Source organism: Narcine bancroftii, chromosome 6, assembly GCF_036971445.1.
Source record: "Narcine bancroftii isolate sNarBan1 chromosome 6, sNarBan1.hap1, whole genome shotgun sequence".
Classification (NCBI taxonomy): Eukaryota; Metazoa; Chordata; class Chondrichthyes; order Torpediniformes; family Narcinidae; genus Narcine; species Narcine bancroftii.
In genome coordinates this window covers 174,322,320-174,344,569 of record NC_091474.1, presented here as the reverse complement: position 1 = coordinate 174,344,569, position 22,250 = coordinate 174,322,320, and the positions used below count along the sequence as shown (strand labels likewise).

General features: G+C 42.4%; 1 protein-coding gene and 1 long non-coding RNA gene across 6 annotated transcripts in view; one reads left to right on the top strand and one right to left on the bottom strand.

Moving 5' to 3' along the window:
• Window positions 1-16,902, bottom strand: part of LOC138736774 (uncharacterized) — a 28,314-nt gene extending 11,412 nt beyond the window's left edge. The window contains exons 1-3 of one of the 3 annotated variants that reach the window (XR_011340561.1): window positions 16,696-16,896; window positions 9,083-9,357; window positions 5,435-7,011 (exon numbers count right to left, since the gene is read on the bottom strand). This is a non-coding gene — a long non-coding RNA (uncharacterized lncRNA). Of the gene's footprint in view, window positions 1-5,434; window positions 7,012-9,082; window positions 9,358-16,695 lie in introns of those variants that run through there. The other 2 variants (XR_011340559.1, XR_011340560.1) reach the window with 2 other exon arrangements.
• Window positions 16,903-16,989: 87 nt separating this feature from the next.
• Window positions 16,990-22,250, top strand: part of dse (dermatan sulfate epimerase) — an 89,747-nt gene continuing 84,486 nt past the window's right edge. Inside the window, exon 1 of one of the 3 annotated variants that reach the window (XM_069886812.1) lies at window positions 16,990-17,153. The gene's annotated coding sequence lies outside the window, so the exon portion shown is untranslated. The remainder of the gene's footprint in view (window positions 17,154-22,250) is intronic. The other 2 variants (XM_069886810.1, XM_069886811.1) reach the window with 2 other exon arrangements.

The window sequence follows — 22,250 nt, the reverse complement described above, 5'->3', positions numbered from 1 at the left end:
TATTGTCTACCCCGGGATGTTAAGTTCCCAGCCTTGCCCACCTTGCAGCCATGTTTCTGTAATCCCAATCAAATCGTATTTGTTTGTCTCAATTTCCACAGCCAATTTGTCTACCTTGTTCTGAATGCTTCTTGCATTAAGATAATAAAGCCATCAGATTTGCTTTTTTCACCCACCTTGCTCTTTCTGATTTTTTACTTTCGCTGCCTAACCTAACTTTTCCTATTTTATCTTTCCTGTCCTTTGCCCTATCATACAGGTTCCCATCCTTCTGGCAAATTAGTTTAAACCGCATCCGACAGCTTTACCAAACCTAGCTGCCAATATATTGACCCTTTTTGGGCTTAGGTGTAACCCATCCTTCTTGTAAAGGTCATGCCGTCCCCAAAAGGGATCCCAATGGTCCAAGAAGCCAAAACATGTGTCCCGTGTGGCTGTCAATCAATCAGCGGGACCTGCTCCCCACAACAGTGGGCCTAGCCCGTTGCCCTGCTGACTCCCCTCCTCCCTGGTATGCATATTTTTGGTGTGCCCGCCAATCAATTGGCGGGATATGCTCCCCACAGCAGTGCATTGCCCTGGTGACCGCCTTCTCTCCTTCCTGCCCTCACTCACCCTCAGGTCCTGCCGCACCTGTCAATCAATCAGCATTTTCACAGTGAGGGGGGAGCCTTGGCGTGTGGCAGGCAGGAGAATGTGTTGCTGCTGTTTGTCATGTATGAGGAGGCCATCAGCAGGCCACAAACAAGCATGGGTGCCTATCTTCTTAGCCCAACACAGTGAAACACACATACTAGGTACAAAGGGGCCTTGCATGAAGAACCAATTCACCAACTTACATGTACATACACTAAAAAAGATCTGAATATTCCCTGCTGAAATTAGGTTGAGTGGGGGGGGGGGGGGGATGCTTGTATGCCTGTGGATCTTATATGCCGTCAAATACAGAACTTTAAAGAATGCATTGTTAAGGACAAATGAGATTTTAATAAATAGAAAACTCAGAATAACTTTGGTCTATTGCCCACACAATTGCAATCTAGTTTAGAGAGAGAAATGTACCATTCCTTACAGCATACTCACTCAGTAATGCATCATAGAAACATCAAAAAAGAAAACTAGTTATCAACTGAACACTGATGTTACTGTGAATTTCATAGTGTTCTTTAATTAAAGGCTTGGACATTCAACCAAGAGACAACTTTCCCAAGTCAACTGACACCTTAACTCTTACTCGAAGTCCATTTGCTAGTGGAAGTCATATGCATGTCTGTTTGTGATAGAACATAGTTGCATAAAATTTCCTTTATGAGCACTGGAATGAAAATTCTGAGATTTTCTACACTGCATGCAAGCAATGAGTAATAGGCCAAATCAAACTAATTTGGCCCTCAACCTTAGTGGTGCATGTCACTGATATCCAGCAGCAATCCTGTTCATTTGCATGGGGTTACAGACCCAATGGACAAAGGTAGGTGCAGATAAGCGGTTGTGTTCGATAATACTTTATCCATATTTTGAATTTTTAAAAAATGTTTTGATAATTCAACTCCATTCAAATACTTTTTGCATGTTTTTGGCCATTAATCTAAAATAACCTCAAAATCCTTTGATAGTCATCAAGGACTTCAGCACATCCCAAGGGCAGACCCTCTGCTGTAAACCAGCTGCAGCCAATTCATCTCTCAGAATCCACTCACGAGGCACCACTCGAGTGCGGAATCCAGACATTTTGCTCTTTACATCTGCAAAAACTAAATATGGGTAGTTGACCTGATCTAGTATGATCTGGCTACATGCTTACCTCAAGATTGTAGTAAAGCAAACACATGAAGAAATTCAACAGGTCACACAGCATCCATTGGAAATAAAAGGCCTTCCTATGGATGTTGTGTGATTTTCTAAGATTCTCTGGGATGTGTATTGCACTCTATCCTAGTGTTGGCAGGTTTTCTATAATTATAATTCTATAATTTTAACTATAATTAGTTAAAATACTTTGAGTCTCTCTGAGATTTTACAGAAAAAAAAAGGTGCCTTTGGCCTTCACTAGATGGATTAAATGAAAGATTATTTGTTTGTGTTCTCAAAGGGTCATGAACTGAAAGATTACATTCCTTGTGGGCTATTTCATTGGCATTTAAAATCAAACAACCCAAATATGTAAATGTAAATTATAGAGGTACCAAGGAAGAAATGATCAGCACCTCAGATCTGATTGGCAATCAGTAGAGGCTAACTTACTCGGAGAAAGTGTGATATTAACAATGTTAGAAATTGTTTGGATCAAAATTTCTTGTTGGTTTAAGATTTACCACTTTATCAGGTTACTTTTGTGGGGGAAGTGCCTACGTTTGTGTCAGCTTCTGTGGCATTTGAATTCGGTTCAATTTGTTAGTGGCCTGTCTAGACGAAGGATTTGTTTTGAAGGGGCTTGAGAAATGGAATCTTATTCTAATTGCACTGATTTTGGATTTAGTCTGGAAAAACCAGTAAAATAAGACTTTTCCAAATGAATAAACATTCCAGTTGACAGTGTTTGATTTTACATTTTTAATTTTTTTAAACTATTTAGACATCACTCAGTAATGCACCATAGAAACATCAAAAAAGAAAACTAGTTATCAACTGAGCACTGATTTTACTGTGAATTTCATAGTGTTTTTTAATTAAAGGCTTGGACATTCAACCAAGAGACAACTTTCCCAAGTCAACTGACAACTTAACTCTTACTCTAAGTCCATTTTCTAGTGGAAGTCATATGCGTGTCTGTTTGTGGTAGAACACAGTTGCATAAAATTTCCTTTATGATCACTGGAATGAAAATTCTGAGATTTTCTACACTGCATGAAAGCAATGAGTGACAGGCCGAATCAAACTAATTTGGCCTTCAACCTTAGTGGTGCATGTCACTGATATCCAGCAGCAATCCTGTTCATTTGCATGGGGTTACAGACCCAATGGACAAAGGTAGGTGCAGATAAGCGATTGAATTGTTCTACTTTTGTGTTTGATAATTCTTTATACTTTGAATTTTTTAAATGTTTTGATAATTCAACTCCATTCAAATACTTTTTGCATGTCTTTGACCAGGTCTTCAGCCCACGAGGCTGTGTCTCCCAATTCACCCACACAGACACAGGGAGAGCGTACAAACTCCTTATAGACAGCACAGGATTCGAACGCTGGTCCTAATTGCTAGTGCTGTAACAACATTGTGCTAATTGCTAATGGCAACTGTATCAAAATGTTAATGCATGGGATCATTTGCTTGGATTTATGGAAAAAAAAGTTTGGCTTTAATTCTGGCAATACTTTTTTTTTTTGCAATTCATCCAACTACTCTTCAACAACCAAACAGAATGGGAGATAAAGTTGAGTGTTTCTATTTGACACCAATTTCTTTCAGGGAGGGTTTAACCTTCATGTTTTGACCAGTGGTGAATAAACTAACCTGACTTAGAGCCCACAATCCAGATTCAACAATGTACATACAGTATGTATCAATTGGATGCCAGTATAGATATTCTCAGGGAGTTTCTTAGGATCAAGAATAACTTGCTCACACTCTGATTCTGAGCTGACTGCAGAGACCAATGTTGATCTACAGATTCAGCTACAGATGGGGCACAAAGAACCTAAAAATACAAACAGATGAGAAGCTTGTAAGGTTGTGTTCTGCTCGCAGTTTATGCTGAGTTCTTGAATACTCCCATTTCATAGATGGAATGTTCTCAATGCCATCTGAAATACACCTTCTGCAATCTTGAGCAGGCATGGTATAGGGATTCCCAATCGTCAGGGGACTGTTGATTTCTGCAAGGAGACTTTGAGAACATTCTTGAACCTTTTTCCTCTGTTCACAAGATATTTACTCTTGCTATGACAGACCTCACTATGACAAACCTCAGAACAGAATATCTGTTTCAGTAGGATGTCTTGAACAAGTGGCTTCCTAAAATGGAAGAAGCAAAAGCTCTGAAAGATGTTTTAAACTTAATTTTTGGGGGCCAGGAATAAAAGATGGTATTTCTCCACAATTACAGACCCTGTCTTTACTAGTTTGAAGAATATCTTCTCCCTCGGCCTCACTCTCAAATCTTTGCAAATTGGCCTTTCTGATTCCAAAATTGCAGGTGGCCACAACCAGTAAATTGCTGCTGAAGTAACCTTGATCCCCAAATGAGTTAATGCAGTGCATCTTGTACACATTGCAGCCACTGTGAGTTGATAATGTAAAGGATGAAGATGATTCTGAACATAATTCCTGCAAGTGATCTACCCTCAACACCATATAACTTATTAAATATTTTTTAAGCTGTACTCAAAAAGACAATACACCCATGAGTGTTCATAAGATAAATGGATCAAGAAGATTGTTTATGTTTGGTATTTATAATAAAAAAAATTCACTGAACACAACAACCTCTTATTATAGCAAACATTGGTAAGAAGGGAAAGAGCAAGGCAATGACTACAATGTCCATACTCTGAGAGCTTCTGGGAAATAGTGTTCTATGATGAATGATCTTTTAAAAGTTAGTTTTGTTTGGCATGACACAGGTCTAAGCAGATGTGGGGTTTTTTCCTGGATATTGTGTTTGTTGCCAGTATGTCATACGCAGAGAATATGAACACAAATCAAAAAACCACAGATACCAGAAATTTGAAATGCAAACAGCAATGCACAGCTATCCACTTGGCACCCAGCAGAGGCAGCAGGCAAGGTGATACTTTCATGGCAAATCCTTTCTCGGAAATGAGGAAATCTAATTATCTGGTCCTGCTGCATGCTGACTCGATTGGAATATATGTGATGACTGCTTAAATGACGCAAATGTTAAGCTTTATAAAAATCTGGGCATAATTTTGTAAAGCAGATTCATGGACCAATGTAGAACCCACTGATGGTTTTTGTGAATGTTGATTTATTACAGGATGTGGTGGTACATCACCGGCCTACTGCAGGGGGCAACCTCTGTACCTGCAGGAGTGAAAGGGGACAGGACACTTGGCCGGCTGTCAATCAGTCAGCCTGAATGGGTCAAGCCCCACCCGGTCGGGTGTCGATCACCCTCTGGGATATAAGCCTGCACTGGCCTCACACAGAGTTGCTGCAGCCATAGCCAGCCTGGCTCTGTGGAAGTCTTTGTGGATTAAAACCTGTTGCGCAGTCTTTTACCTTGTGTGTGTCTGATTCTGTCCAACAGCGCACCACACAGGATAGACTTTTTTTTCCCCTGTTTATAAGGGTAGAATAGGTCATTTGGATCTGACTCATAAATTTTCTTCCAAGACCACATCTCTCATTAAGAGTTACTTGTGGATACTTTTTTCCTGCACAAATGTACTGAACTGCTTATCAAAGTCAATGTTAGGGTATAGATTAAATTTTATAGCTTTTGACCAATCACTGTCAGGCCCAATTGGAGGATAAAATCCCCTTTATTCCATGTGCAGAATGCTCTAAACAACATCTGAAATTACACAACTGACAGTTATGAAGTGAATAATCAAAAAAATATCAGAATAGAGAGTACAATCCTGCTTCAGTTATTTTGTAGACATAAAAATCTGATTGAATCATCCAATGACTTACTCTGTGCATGGTGGCTGAAAGATCAATGATCAGAAGACCTCCCAGCTCCCCAGCATTGGTAATCCTGCTGCAGTGTGCTCTTAACAAGGAATGCTAGAAATATGTTAACAACAAAAGTATCACCTTTTGTCACCCACAGCAATGGAGTATTAGGAAGCTACTTGACCCTGGGCCTGATCTGGTGTTCATATGCAAAAACAAATGAAAAGACTTGGTGGGCCAGGAAGCATCCACAAAGAGAAATGGCCAGATAACACTGAGGTTGGGACCTTGCTCATGTCTCGCTAAAAGATCTGAGCCTAACCAGCTGGAACAACAAAAATTGGAACTTTTCTGTCATTGTTTTAGTTTCAAGAAATCAAACTGGCAAAATTTAACTGCCTATTTCGGCAATGCAGTGGTCGACATCAAAATTCAACAGTAAAACCAAGCAGCTTGTTAAAGGGCAAAATACACTGCCAGAAAATACATTCCATGAAGCTGCTGAACAAACCACATACCAGGAATCAGACTAGTCTTGGCCAACCATGTACGAGTGCAAAACTAATCTTTTTTTATCAAAGCCACTTTTGCAAAAGGGGGAAGAGCCTAAAAAGACAGATCAAAAACAGTTTTAAAATGACAAACCATAGGCACACAGTTGCGACTGAAACTGCAATGAAATCTATTTCAATTACCACAGCAACTGAAATGGAAGAATTCATCAATGAAATGAAATTGGCAAGGGTTTGACAACATATGTACTGAGCAGGTATACAAAATTGAGCTGAAACTGCTCACCACCTATGTACATACAACACAGGCTTTTAAACAATCCAACACACATAATCATTCAGCTTCTCTGTATGCATACAATGAAAATTATGTCCCAATTCTCCCTTGCCTGTTATGTTTCAAAATATCTGTAATTGAATGCTTACACAGTCCTCCTCCCAATGAATATAGTCCATATGAATGTGAGACAAAGTTTGTACCCTCTGGGCTGATGCCAAGGCCACTAGCATTATCAGCTTATGGGACAGGCTACATAAATCTAAACTGGAAGTTGGTGACAGTAGTCTTAGATAGTCCAAAACAATCTTTACATCTCAAACCACTCCTTTCATAAACCATTTGATCAGGGGGTGGTTCATCATTTCATGCTCAGAATCCTGGAACATCACATCAAAGCACTCTTTGCTGTGTTCACCACGCTGTAGTTGACCCCCTGCACATAGAACATATCTGTTAGTATACCTCCGATAGAGGCCGACTGTTCATCTAGTCTGATTTGGTACTTTTTCCATTTCCCCACAATAGGAGGCACACTGTTTCTGAGTAGACTTTCTCCAAGATGCCCACAGGATCTCCAGAGTTCTAGGCTGCAGAATGTTTATGTCGATCCTCACTCTCCGATCCTGCAACCTATCAGACTAAGTGAGAAAATGGATGAGATATCGTTGACACCAGTTGGATTAACAGACCTCTGCTTTTCATGAATATCAACGGAGTCCCCACCTTAAGCCTAAGGAGTACGGGGAACATTGGGAAGGTCAATTTGGCACTACCAGCAATCCCGAGGCACCGGCTTCCTGTATCTTATTCAAGCACTTCGCCACCAAGGCGAACGGGGGGGAACGCATAAAAGTTATATTTTGACCAGTCTAGGGTAAAGGCATCAATGGCCTCCGCTTAGGGATCCAGCAGCCAGGACACGAAGCTTGGAATCTGGGCATTAAGCCTGGATGTAAATAAATTGATCTCCAGCATGCCAAAGGTGTCTGCTAGCCGTTTAAAATATTTCTTACCCAGAGTCCACTCAGTGCTATCATTGAATTTCCTGGACATCAGGTCCGCCTGTGTGTTGATCCGACCCGGCAGGACCCAAATACTCCTCCGAATACACCAGCGCCAAGTCTCAATGGCTAACTTGTTATAGGAAGGAGATTTAAAACCTCCCATATTATTGAGGTAGGCCACAAATGAAGTATTATCTAACCTCAGCAGTACATAAATATCAACTTCCCTCACACAGAAAAACTTTAGTGCTAGAAACCCCGCTAGCATTTCCAAATGCCTCTAAATCAGGCATTAATTGAAGCCTCCCCGAGCTTTAATTCCATCCATCTACCCCAGTAGAGCCCTTTACATTCGTGGCTCCCCAGTCTTCGCCAGTGGTGTCTGACCTGATCTCCAGGTCCAACTTTCTGAGCTCAATCCTTGCGGAAGCCTGCGAGATATGGTCAATCCACCATTCCACGTTGGATATGGCCTCACTGGTTAGCCTCATGGGCCTGTCAAAGTGTCCCCTGGCTGCCTTAATTGCAGATATTTTGTCCCTTTCCAGGAACCTATAATGTAGCAGCCCACGTTGTATCACCGTGAAAGCCGCCACCAGTTTCCCAATCAACTTGGCCACATTTCTTGTGAAGGGACTACACTCTGTCATGAGCCATCTGCAGGTAGTCCTGTTCTCTGCCACTTTATCCTCTGGCAGAGTAGGTCTCATATCTTCTGTATCAATAATGAAGCCAAGGAATTTTAACCTCTTGGTAGGAAACAACACTGATTTATCGGGATGTATAAGAAAACCCCATATGGCTTAATAACCTTGAGGTAGCTGCTATTGTCCTTTTTGTTTCCTCAAATGATCTGCCCAGGATAAGAGTATCGTCTAGGCAACCCATTATAATGTGCCCCTCTTTCCTGAACACCGGCTTCAGTAACTTGGTAAATGCCCTAGGCGCCGAGCTCAGCCCATTCGGCAAAGCCTTATGCTGCCATAGTTCTCCCTTCCAGGAAAATTTTATGAACTTTCTTTGCTGTGGGCAGATAGCGACTGAATAATATGCATTCTAGTTCCGCAACTTCTTTTGGGTCACGTGAAGATACAAACTCATGTTTTTCATGGCTACAATGTTTAATAACATTTTTTTTCTTTTTAACGCCATGATCTTGGCATCCAACAGCCTCCAACAGTTGTGGTCTGCCCATATATGTATATAGACCCTTCCTCCTTATCGGAGGGGATTTCTGTGGGTCAAATTCGATTTTATACTCCTTCACTGCCTGGTGAATAGGAGCATCAGTGGTAAAATTACACCATCTATCACAGAAGAGCGTTAATCGACTGCCAACATTTAAAGCCTTGTAATTATCAAGTGTACTCAACTGTAATTGCATAGCGTTCACTTCCTCGACCCACCTAGTCTGCAGGCTGGTCCATTCTGAGCCCACCTCCGCAAAGCACTTTGAGTGGGAAAATTCTGCTGTCACTGTCTCCACGGAGGGTGTTGCCCTAAAAAAAGAGCTGCTGGCTGTAGCCTCATATCTGCGATGGGGTGAAACATAACAGGTTCTCTTGCCTGTGCTCTTGGACCCCTGACCATTGCCAGCCCCTGCCTTCTGCTGCTCATTCAAATCTTTCACCTGTTTGCTGAAATCATCACCAAATAGAAATTTCATTACAGGGTTAGATGGACTGCACAAATCAGCATATCTTACATTTAGGTTGGGCTTAATCGGCTCATTCCTGAAGGCATTCAGTTCATAGTTTGAATTCGATAACAGCCCCAGAGCATCTTGTTGGGTCTTCCGATAAATGGTGTGAGAGCGTTTGTGCGAATGCTGTGATACCTTTAACCAGTGACACCTATAGTCTTTGCAATTTCATGCCTTTTGCCCTTGTGGGAACCTTCAAATTGTCCCTTTGGCACCTCCAACAGAAGAGAGTTAACAGGACAGTAGTATTTCTTGATGGATTCTTCTAGTACCGTCTCCTGAAAAACATTTGACACCATATATGTTATAGACCCTGCAATATCTGCCTCTAATGGCTGGTCGATACCCTTTAGTACTGCAAACTTCACGGCAATAGCTGGTATATTCTCCTCCTGACTGGCATGAGCAGTGTATGTGGATTTGGGTGACTCACTCTCCATTATCAGTCCTTCATCATCTTCCCATGTATAATCATTAATGTCCTCCCCCTGCTCTGATGGCATAGGAAACCTGCTCACCATGGCCGTCACCAGTTCTTCCAATTTGTCCAGACAACTTACAATTTCATCGCTGGTCGAGGCCTCTGCTCTCTGGCAGGCCTTGCTCTTGGGCCCTGATTGAGCAGGTGCCCATCCTGCAGAGACTACGCCCTTCTTCAGGCTTTTTATGGTTATTCTCACCGGTTGAGGGGGCGGCTTTGCTACATGACGTGTTAAGTTTGGCTCTGGTCCTACCTACTCTTGTGTGGGGTACTCCTGCTTGCTGCTACTCGATATATTGAGGTCCAATCATCTCCTGCTTGCTTTTTGAGGCCCCGGCTTCCACAAAGCCAGGTCGGTGCAGCCAGACTTGGACTCCACCTTCAGAGAAGGTAGATCTCTGTTGCATGTTCTCACCCCGAGCGGAGGTAGATCGGCATCGGTGTTATCGTTTGCAAACCCAAACTTCAACAAAGCTAGGTCAATGCAGCTGGCATTGGGCCCTACCTTCAACTAAGGTAGGCCACTGCCGCCTGATCCCAGCCCCAATGGAGGTGGATTGGCCTTGCTGCTCCTCAGCTGGGACACTGTACCCCGGCAGGCCCACTGGATTTTTGGTGCTAATGAAGTGATATGGGGGCTCTTCTTGGAGGCCTTCCTCCTCAGACTCTTGCCTCTGGCCCACCCCCTCATCGGGACCCGGGAACCTCCCGCCGGTTGATCCCTGACCTTTTCCGGTATACCTCTGCCTCTGGAGGGCTACATCGGGGCCTCCACTCATCGGGATCCAGGAACCTCCCACCGGCAGTCCCGGAATTTTTACTGCTCCCCTCCTTCTCCAGAGGGCTCGTTTGAGGGTTTGATTCCATTTTGTGGATCGCACTCCTGTGATTACCCTCAGGGCTCTGCTCTTGCAGGCCCACTAATTTAGCTCTTTTTTAGGATCGCTCTGTTGCAATTCCCCACTGATTCAGTGCTTTTGCTCCCACACCAGAAACGCGTGCTGCTCCTCACAAGTCAATGGACCTAATTGGCTGAGCATGCACAATTGGGATCTCACGTTGGCCAGCCAACATACATTGCGAAGAATAACGCCACTCGGTTATGATCACAAAATGACCACAGCTGTGTATCTACAGATTGGAGTTTACAAATTGAGCACTTTCTTTTTTGCCATGCATGTGAATTTCTTAACACATATTATTCCAAATAAAACATGCAAAAATGTGCTTTTCCTCAGACTGTCTGAACGTTAGCCCTGCAAAATTGCTCATGTTTCTCCAATTCTCATATCCTGGAAATTACAAACTTTATTTATTCAAATATTGTTTGTCATTATTTTGCATTAAACTCCTGATTATCCTCTTTAAAACTGTGTCTTGCTTTCCTCTACATTGTCAAAGTCTTTTTTCACTGACCTTTTGTCCTCATTTCTCTTTACATGGCTTAAGCATGTTTTGTTTGTTTACCCCTATGGAGTTAAATGAAAGTTTTTGATTTTGATTCCACACTCAGAATTATCTTTCATATCTCATCATATCAGGTCTCTTAATTTTAGGAGATTGCAGATTAATCATTCAGCCAGTCTGCTTCATTGGCATGATTGGTCCTGGATTCAGCAATACTGTGTGCCTCTATCCATTAAATAACATAGTAAGAAGATCAGCAACGATCTTAATGAATGGTGCAGCAGACTCAAAGAGCTCGATGACTAATTCCTACACTTAATTCTTATGAAAATGTTGAAAATTATTCAGTTTAATTTGAAACTAATGATCAAAGGCCTGAGCTACAAGTTGGTAGATTAGGAAGCTATATTAAAAGGTAACAGTAAATGAGTAATGATCAATGTTTAATAATTAACACATCATTTACAGTAATATATATTATTTTGGGCCAAAAAACTAATCAGGAAAATAGCTCCCTGGCTTGATTATGAAAATATGCTAAAGATAACATTAGATTAAAGAAAAAGACACAAACTATTGCCAAAAAGTCAGTATGCATGAGGATTGAGAAATTTTCAGTAAATGAAGTCCAAGATATTGATAAGGAAAGAGAATATTCAATATGAGAGAAGCCTACTGAGAAACCTAAAAACAAATTGTCGGAACTTCTAAAGATTGGTAAAAAGAAAAAGATGAGCTAAAATTAAGGTGAGTTACTTGCCTTTAAAGACAGGTGAAATTATGTTGGAGAAAAGAAAGAGGCAGAGAAATGAAAAAAATATTTTGTGCCCATCTTCACACAAGGCATAGAAAACCTCAGAGAAACAGTGGAATATCTACATACCTATGAATGACAGAAAGAAATTAGTATTAATTGAAAAAAAATTAGTTAATTTAATAGGAATAAAAGGAGCAAAATTCTCTGACTTGATTACCTGCACGCCAACACAATCTGCTGTCGGAACTCAACGAGTCAAACAGCATCAATGGGAGAGAAAGAATAGTTGATGTTTAGAGCCAAAACACTTCATCAGAAACTTTCTTTCTCCCACTGATGCTGCTTGTTAGAGTTGATCAGTTAGATTGGTTAAATGCTGACCGGCCAGTTCTATTGATAGATGCCACCAGACCATCTGTGTTTCTGCAACAGCTCATGGTTTGCTCAAACCCCAGTAACATCTGCTTATTTCTTTGTTTAACTTTTAATTTTATAGAAGAATGGTGTACATTTTGAAAGGAAAACAGGAAATTATCAGATCAACCAAAGAATGTTACAGTGGGAAAAAGAAAGACATAAAAATTAGATTTTCTGACTATAACTAGGTCTCTTAGATCTCTAATAAAGAGTGGATTTGGCAAACAAACATATTTTGGGAGCACATATCTATGAAAAATCCTTGCCAAGTTTTCTTAAGCCCAGACTCCTTTTCAGGCATGAACTCAGAGTCACCTATCTTCGTTTGGGAAAATATTTTTGTGTAAGAAGAAGAAATGTCTTTGGCTTGGCTTCGCGGACGAAGATTTATGGAGGGGGTAAAAGTCCACGTCAGCTGCAGGCTCGTTTGTGGCTGACAAGTCCGATGCGGGACAGGCAGACACGGTTGCAGTGGCTGCAGGGGAAAAATGGTTGGTTGGGGTTGGGTGTTGGGTTTTTCCTCCTTTGCCTTTTGTCAGTGAGGTGGGCTCTGCGGTCTTCTTCAAAGGAGGTTGCTGCCCGCCAAACTGTGAGGCGCCAAGATGCACGGTTTGAGGCGATATCAGCCCACTGGCGGTGGTCAATGTGGCAGGCACCAAGAGATTTCTTTAGGCAGTCCTTGTACCTTTTCTTTGGTGCACCTCTGTCACGGTGGCCAGTGGAGAGCTCGCCATATAACACGATCTTGGGAAGGCGATGGTCCTCCATTCTGGAGACGTGACCCACCCAGCGCAGCTGGATCTTCAGCAGTGTGGACTCGATGCTGTCGACCTCTGCCATCTCGTGTACTTCGACGTTAAGGATGAAAGCGCTCCAATGGATGTTGAGGATGGAGCGGAGACAACGCTGGTGGAAGCGTTCTAGGAGCCGTAGGTGATGCCGGTAGAGGACCCATGATTCTGAGCCAAGCAGGAGTGTGGGTATGACAACGGCTCTGTATACGCTTATCTTTGTGAGGTTTTTCAGTTGGTTGTTTTTCCAGACTCTTTTGTGCAGTCTTCCAAAGGCGCTATTTGCCTTGGCGAGTCTGTTGTCTATCTCATTGTCGATCCTTGCATCTGATGAAATGGTGCAGCCGAGATAGGTAAACTGGTTGACCGTTTTGAGTTTTGTGTGCCCGATGGAGATGTGGGGGGGCTGGTAGTCATGGTGGGGAGCTGGCTGATGGAGGACCTCAATTTTCTTCAGGCTGACTTCCAGGCCAAACACTTTGGCAGTTTCCGCAAAGCAGGACGTCAAGCGCTGAAGAGCTGGCTCTGAATGGGCAACTAAAGCGGCATCGTCTGCAAAGAGTAGTTCACGGACAAGTTTCTCGTGTCTTGGTGTGAGCTTGCAGGCGCCTCAGATTGAAGAGACTGCCATCCGTGCGGTACCGGATGTAAACAGTGTCTTTATTGTTGGGGTCTTTCATGGCTTGGTTCAGCATCACGCTGAAGAAGATTGAAAAGAGGGTTGGTGCGAGAACACAGCCTTGCTTCACGCCATTGTTAATGGAGAAGGGTTCACAGAGCTCATTGCTGTATCTGACCCGACCTTGTTGATTTTCATGCAGTTGGATAATCATGTTGAGGAACTTTGGGGGACATCCGATGCGCTCTAGTATTTGCCAAAGCCCTTTCCTGCTCACGGTGTCGAAGGCTTTGGTGAGGTCAACAAAGGTGATGTAGAGTCCTTTGTTTTGTTCTCTGCACTTTTCTTGGAGCTGTCTGAGGGCAAAGACCATGTCAGTAGTTCCTCTGTTTGCGCGAAAGCCGCACTGTGATTCTGGGAGAATATTCTCGGCGACACTAGGTATTATTCTATTAAGTAGAATCCTAGCGAAGATTTTGCCTGCAATGGAGAGCAGCGTGATTCCCCTGTAGTTTGAGCAGTCTGATTTCTCACCTTTGTTTTTGTACAGGGTGATGATGGTGGCATCACGAAGGTCCTGAGGCAGTTTTCCTTGGTCCCAACAAAGCTTTAAAAACTCATGCAGTTTGGCATGCAGAGTTTTGCCGCCAGCCTTCCAGACCTCTGGGGGGATTCCATCCATACCTGCTGCTTTGCCACTTTTCAGTTGTTCGATTGCCTTATATGTCTCATCCTGGGTGAGGGCCTCATCCAGCTCTAGCCTTAGGGGCTGTTGAGGGAGCTGGAGCAGGGCGGAATCTTGGACTGAGCGGTTGGCACTGAAAAGAGATTGGAAGTGTTCTGACCATCGGTTGAGGATGGAGATCTTGTCACTGAGGAGGACTTTGCCGTCTGAGCTGCGCAGCGAGCTTTGGACTTGGGGTGAGGGGCCGTACACAGCCTTTAGAAGGCAGAAGAAATGTACAAATGCGTAAAATAGCAATAGATTTATGCAATGGAAACTGGAGGAAGCGAGATATGGAGAATAACTACCAAGAGTTCAGATGCAGTCCTGGTGAAAAGAAGTAAATGGAATACTCAGTGGTACAAATCTGCCAGGAAAAATGGTGTGGTAAAGGGATCTAAAATATCCTAACCATTAAGTTATATAATCCCATGCAACTAACTTTTCCGCAACCCTCACCACTATCACATTCACTTGATTCACCAAATCCACCAACAAAATAAAACATGGAAACATATATCAGAAAATGCCAGAAACATTCAGCAGCTTGGGAAACATTTAGGAAAAAAAATACAAAATTAAAATTTAAGATCTGGGATAAAAAGTCTCCAACCCAAAACATAAGAGATTACAGATGCTGAAGTCTACCACAAAAATCAAAATACCGGAGGAACTCAGTGAAGCAAGAAACTACTCTGCAGACAAGTGGTTGTGACCCTTCATCAAAACTAGATGTAGAATGAAGATATTCAATGTAAAGAGGTGAGATATATGAGAGCTGGTAGATGATTGGCAGATGGATCCAGATCCTGGAGGCATAAGGGTCATTCATAGAAAAGTTCTGGAAGATGATGTAAAACCGGATAAAGTGGGGAAAATGATGGACAGAGGGAAACAGAGGGGAGAAGAAAACCAAGAGCATTCATATATGAATCATGGGCAGAGGTAAAGAGGAAAGGTGAGTAAAGAGAGATAGAGAACCTAGATGGACTGATACTAATGAGAAAGAAACAGTGTTCAATGTCAACTGAAAATGGGTCGTCCTCAGGAATGGTATTGACAGAAGTTCTTTATTCTCTTCACTTAAACCCTATCCTAAGATTTAGACAGAGAGATCAAAAAGGAGAGAAGTGTTGATGCTGGTCCAAGTGAAATTGAGGGCAAGGTAGATAATTGATGAGTTGGGGAAGTGCACCAGAGCAAATTTGAAACAAAGACTGTTCATGTGGCTATTGAAACAATGGGTGTAGTTGAGACACTACAAGTGCCCCTGGCTACATCTTTGATTTGCAGAAAGTGGGAGGAATTAAAAAAAAACCATTGTTGATATCTGTGGATCTTTTGTCCCTAACTCAGTTTTCCTCCACTGTTTCTGCCTTACCTGCTGAGTTTTTATTTTAGATTTCTAGTGTTTGTTCTTTTCCTGTTGACATATCTGAATTGTCAACTTTGTTTTGGTCTTCCCAGATACTGCCTGGCCTATGGTTTAAGTTGATAATTTAAAATTTCAAGCTACGCAATTTGTAACTGACAGACCTGCCTCGTAAATTATTTTGGTAACTAGCGATTTTTTAATTACAGGTTGAGTACCCCTTATCTGAAGTTCCAAAATCCGGAACTTTTTGAGCACTAATATGATTCCACAAGTGGACATCAGTTTGTTACCAACCATTGTCACCGTCAGATCTACGTGAATTACTCAGTGTTTTTTTTGTGCCATCCAGCAGAAATTTCTAGTATTTGGTGCTTCATTTGTAAGCAGGGATGAAGTATTTTTTTGGTAAGTACAAAACATTATTCACATTATTAAACATATCATTCCAAAAATCTGAAAAAGTCCAAAATTGGAAACACTTCTGGTCTCATGCATTTCGGATAAGGGGTACTCGACCTATATCTCAATTCTTTCTTACTTTTTTTTCCACTTTTTAATATGCTTTTGTCATTGTTGAGGTTCCCATCCACACGTGTTCGTTTTGGCTCTTTTCCTAATTTCTCCTTGCTGTGTCCACTTCATCTTCCCTCTCCCATCCCAGGTCAGTTTCCTCAACACTGACTGCTGCCTCCTCTTGGCTCACTCTCAGCCCAGCCCAAAACCACACACACACTCTCTCTCTCTCTCTAATCTTTGACCTCAATTTATTGGCAGTAGTACAACAGGCACGGTGATTAATTGAAGTAATAGCAAAATGCTGGTGAAACTCAGCAGGTCAAACAATGTGCCTTTATTAGCAAATGAACATTATAATCAACGTTTCGGACTGAGTAGGAACAAAACTGTCTACCTGTTGCTCACCCCTTGAAGAAGGGCTCACGCCTGAAATCTTTATCTTTGCTACATCAAGTGGACCTACTGAGTTTCTCCAGCAGAGTTTTCCTTTCAATCTGTTGGCCCCTTCGTCCCTCAAGGCGCCTCTTACCTTCTCCGCACCTGCCTTTTCTTCCCAAACGGAGCGTTTCACGCTCACCGTCTGGAAGTTTAGGGATGGGTTGTTACCTTTTAGGACGCCAGCGGCCAGGCAACTCCCGCTGTTCAATTTGACCCGGTCCATCGCGTTGGGGGCGGGAGGGTAGGGGGGGGGGGCGGGAGGGTAGGGGGGGGGGGGCGGGTGGGGGTGACTTGGAGCACACCTCGCCTCGCCCCTCTTTCCCCATCTCCAGACACCAATCGCCGGTGGGTGACGTCACCGCTCTCCTCCCCCACTTCGACTTGAAAGCTCCCGCGTCAGCTGGAATGGGTGGTCCTCGGGCATGGCAGCGGCGGACGCTCTCTGTGCTCGCCCCTTAAACCCCAATCTTCCCGGCAGCAGGAACAGCGCCGCTTCCAAAACCGACATCGATTCGCCAGCGTCGCGGCCCAGGGCGGAAGATTAAAAAGGTAAGAAGAATTTCCAGCCATGTGTGTGGGCGCTTGGGGGGGGGGGGATTTCGTCCCCCCTCCTCCTTGAGTGTGTGCGCGCACGTTTTAAAGTTGAACTTGCTCACTCCGAGGGGCTTGGCGGCCAGTTTCTGGGCCGATGATCCCCCACCCTCCCATCCTGGGCTTCCCCGTGCGCTGGACGAAAGTTGGTGCAAGCCTCGCCAACTCTCGGGCGCACAACGGGTTAATGCGGGGGGTTTAAACCAATCTGCCCGTTTTGGAAATCCTTGAGTTGGGAAGTGACTTGGGGAGAAGGAGGAAGGGTCTCGGGTGGATGCTATGTTTCCTGCCACGACCACTCGTGGGGGGTGGGGTTTGAGACCATCTCGAGCGGGGTGGAGAGGCGAGGAACCGTGGGCATCGGGGAGCCTCGCCGCAGTTCGAGCGCGGCAGCCCAGAGGTGCGTGCGGCAGCGAAGAAGAAGGTGGAAGGAGGCTGCCGTGCTCGCTAACCATTCTCCGTCTTTGATCGGGACGCAGTTAAAAGGGCCGATGATTCCCCTCCAATCTCCTGATTTGGATGGAGAGAAGTCCACAACTCTTACAGTTTGCGTGGCATTTTATTAACCCTTTGCGCCATTAGTTTACACGCTTCATCCAATTTCTGGAGCTGAAATTCCGCTGTAGAAATAAATATTTTAAAAAGTTTTACAGCATCTGCTCTTTATTAACATGACAGAATGCATTCGGACTCCAGAAGCGGGCGGGCGGGGGGTGGAGAGGAAGAAAGAGTCATTTCAGTCGAGTGTTAAAGTTGTTACTTTGTAACAACTGTGTTAATCTCTTTGTCATCGTTCAAGGAGGGGTTTTTTTTAACAAAAATCCTGTCCATTGTGTAAACTGGAAAGTACAAAGAACACCTTTTTTTAAAAAAAAAAATGACTACAACAGCCCGAACGTCGTATTTTGCCAATTTCTAATCTGTACAATATTTTGATTTGCAACAAACGTCTGAAGACTAAAAATTTAAAAAAAAAAAGATATTGCTTGATGGAAACGTCTTTACCAGCAGTAAATAAAAGCTGGATATGCCGGCGAAGCTAATACAGAGTACTTTAAATCTGAAATGAAATCAGAACATGCAGGAAACATCAGGCCTGGCAGCATCTGGAGAGGAGCGAGTTTGGGCTTGCAGATCAAGACAAAAAAAAAAAGAACCAAGAGGCGTTCAAAGATTCAATTGATGGAGTAGTTGCCAGTTGAGAGGCACATCTGGAGGATGTGTTAATAAAATAAGAACGAAATCTGACATTTCAGAGACTGAAATGAGAATGCTTACAGATTTTGGTTTTACCACATGCCCCCAACTTCTTTCTCATTCCTCTCAAACTCTTGCTTCGCTCTCTGTATTTCAGGTGATCGTTCAGAGGCCAATATGCATACATCCATTGGAATTTCAATGTCGGTGTAAGTTTCTTGTCGCATATGTGCACTGGAACTCGTACTTGATGCAGTCAAACAGATACACGAGATACCCCATCGACAAAGTAAATTGCTAAAAGATACCAAGTCAAAAAGAAAAGATGATATCTATCAACACACAAGTATTCACAATTTCAGTTAATGCAAGAAATAGTAGATGCTTCAGTAGGTGCAGATGGATCTTTTGGTGGCACCAGAGTAGTGCATGGTTAGGGTAGTTCAGGGATGTTCAAGAGTCTGATAGCTGTTGGATTAAAAACTGTTCTTGAACTGGGACCTGTTGGACTTCAGTAGCGTTTGCCTGAGTGGAGCAGCAAGAGGTGGGGCCAGGATGATGGTATCCAATATGATGTTGGTTGCCCTCTTGAGGCCACATGAATGTTTTCAATGGTCGAGAGGTTGGTGCCTTTAATGGACTTTACTGTGTATGTTTGTCACTTTCTGCATTCCTGGGCACTTTTTTTCTCTCCAAAGCAAGCCATGATGTGACCAGTCATTTACTTTCCATAGTACACCTGTAGAAGTTTAAAGTATTTGACAACATGCCAAATTTCTTCACCTCTTAGAAGTAGACGTATTTGTGTGACACAGTTGCCTCAATGTGCTGGATCCAGGAGAGCTCTTTTGATACGTGGACTTCCAGGATCTTGAAGGAACTAATGTTTTCCATTGTTGTCCTGTCAATGAAGTTCATTGTCCCTTGGCTTACCCTTCATGAGGTTCACAATAAGTTTCTTGGTCTTATTGACATTAAAAGCAAGATTGGATACATCGTGCAGTAACAATGCATTCTTGATCTCCATCCGATATTCTGACTTGGGAGTTCTTGATCTTCAGTCAATGTTGGATCGTCAACAAATTTACAGATTGTGTTGGAGTCCAACTGAGCTTTAGTCAATGAACAACAACCTGATGTGGGTGTTTTTGTGATCCAGTGCAGAGTGGAGGACCAGTGGGATAACATCTGCTGTGGACCTTTGTGATGGTGAATTAAAGTGGGTCCAACTCATTCCTGAAACTGGAATTAATTTGCTCCATCACCAACGTCTCAAAGCATTTTGTTGTGGTAGATGTAATTGTCATTAGTTGATAATTGCAGAGGCCAGTCTCCTTGCTCTTTTTGGGTTTCAGTGTAATGCACGGCCTTTTTGATGCAGGTGGGAACTTCTAACTGTAATAGCAAAGTTGAAAATGTCTGCAAAAAACTGTCTACTTTGATACAGACGCATCTTTCCTGCTCCTTCAACATTCTCTGGACCATTTCTTCCAGGATCCAAGTTCTATCTTCATCAGTACTCACTTTCTCTTTTGCAGTTCATTGCCATCCATCTCAGAGGTGTAGCACTTGCTCTTGTGGTTAGTGCATTGCTATTACATTGCCAGCAACCTGGTTCGAATATGGCACTGTCTGTAAGGAGTTTGTTAATTCTCCCTGTATCTGTACGGGTTTCTTCTGGGTGTTCTGGTTTCCTCTCACCCTCCAAGACTTGAGGGTTTTGTAGGTTAATTTGGGTATAATTGGGCAGCATGGGTTTAAAAGGCTGGAATTTACTTTTACTGTGTGGTAAATAATTTTTTTAATTAAAGAAATTGGCCAAGACACCAAATCTATTTTGCTTGTTGCTTTTTTAAAAATTATTTAAGCATTTGGTGCTCACAGATAGGGGGTGAGAAGGAGGGAAGAGTTAAATTAATAGTGGAGTGGGGAGTATGTTTTAATAGGTTGGCATAATGTTGTGGGCTGAGGAGCCTGTACTATGTTGTATGTACTATGAATACAGACTAAGACAAGATGATGGATGCAATCCATAAGTATAGTACAGTAAACCTTAAATGGCTGGTCAGTGGTAATCACCAGAATATTGATAGCAGTGGATTCTCTAGCAATAGTAATTGAATCTCAAGTGTTGGTGGTTAGACCTTTCATTGTTAAAAATGTTCATTATTGGGCTCTTGTGTGGCCTGGGTGTTACTTCCTTTCGTCAGGACATGTTCAAACATTGCCTTTCTGGCAGTTGCTGCAAGCATGCATTTTACTTCATTTCTAAGAGCTGTAATGGAATTGAATATTGGGCAGTCATCAGTGAACATTTGCACTACTGAGCTTACACTGGAAGGAGGTCATTGGTGCAGCAGAAGATAATTGTTGACCCCAACAAATTACCTTGAAAAACCCAACCAGTGATGTCCAGAAGTTATGATGAATAATTGATCTTAATGGTCAGCTCCTAAACCTTGCAATGTATCTGCCCCATTTTCTTTAAGATGCTTCTGAAACCAACCTCTTTTACCAAACTTTTAGTTACCTGCCCTAAAATCTTTTTGTGTTACATTGACATGTGTTGTTTGATAGATATGTGAAGTGAATGGGACTCCTTTTATTAAAGGTTCAATGCAAATAAAAGTTGCTGGTTATGGTTTGAATTGAGGGAAAGATCTGCACAGAATTTGGAATATTGCTGAAGAATCCATTAAGGATAATGGGTAGAAATGTGGCATTGGGGATGCAACCCCTCAGCCTAAGTTGATTTATTGTGTATTTTAAAACCATTTATTTGAAGAATTAATCATTAATATTTTAAAATATTAACACATTTTTAAAAAAAAATCTGCTCCTATGCTCATAATCCAGCACTTTCAAAGTCAGATTTGTTTCCCAGCTAGTGTTAAATCTGATGGGCATTGGATGGAGAGAATTTAAAAATAAATCATTCTTCAGGAATGTCAACAGAAGTCCAGTTAATTCATATTTCCAAAAATCTTATAAACTAGGGCAAGTCCAAAATATATCCATCAATGAAGGGTTGAAAATTTTACATTAATCGCATATTGAATTAATATCAGAATAAAAGCAAGATGGTTTGTTTTGAAATGTGTGCTCAATGCACCGCTTTGAACTGCAACCATGTTGGGCACAAAAAGAGGTTTAATTAATCAAATTTAAAACAATAGCCCAGTCCTACGTGACAAATCCAAGTCATGCTCCCAATCATTCTTGATCTTGCCAATGAATCTATTCTCAAGTCCATCAAATTGCTATAAATAATTGATATTGAGCCTCTATGAGAAAGTTGTACGTCAGAAAGTAAATCAAGAATGTTTTAGAAATTCTGGAAGTCTAGCTGCAAACCAAATGGAAATAAACAGGAGATCCAAGGAAAGGCATAAACTAGAGGGCATAGATTTAAAATAGAAGGGAAAAGATTTAAAAGTGACCTGGGGCACATTTTTCACACAGTGGGCCATGGACAGATGGAAGTAGTAAAGGCATGGACAATGATGATATTTAAAAGTAGAGTGGCTATTTCAAAGAATGAGAGGATATAAAATGAACTTGGGGAATGCTATTGATCAATGGAGTCTCCCTTTGCCTCCTCCCCCATCAACGTGATCGACCGGGACCATTGCCTGAAGAGGGCGCACAAACTCTGTGAACCGGTGCGGACTCGAAAGGCCAACATGGCCTGTTTCCGCTCCGTAAATGGTTATATTGTAGTGAAGTGTTTTAATATCATGGGAGTTTACCCCTTAATCTATTCTTGCCCTTCAATAAAGCAAGATTAAAGTTGAAACAAGTTTTTTTGGTTGCATATTGTGAAAAATTGAAATAATCACTTCCATTTTCTTGTGGGGG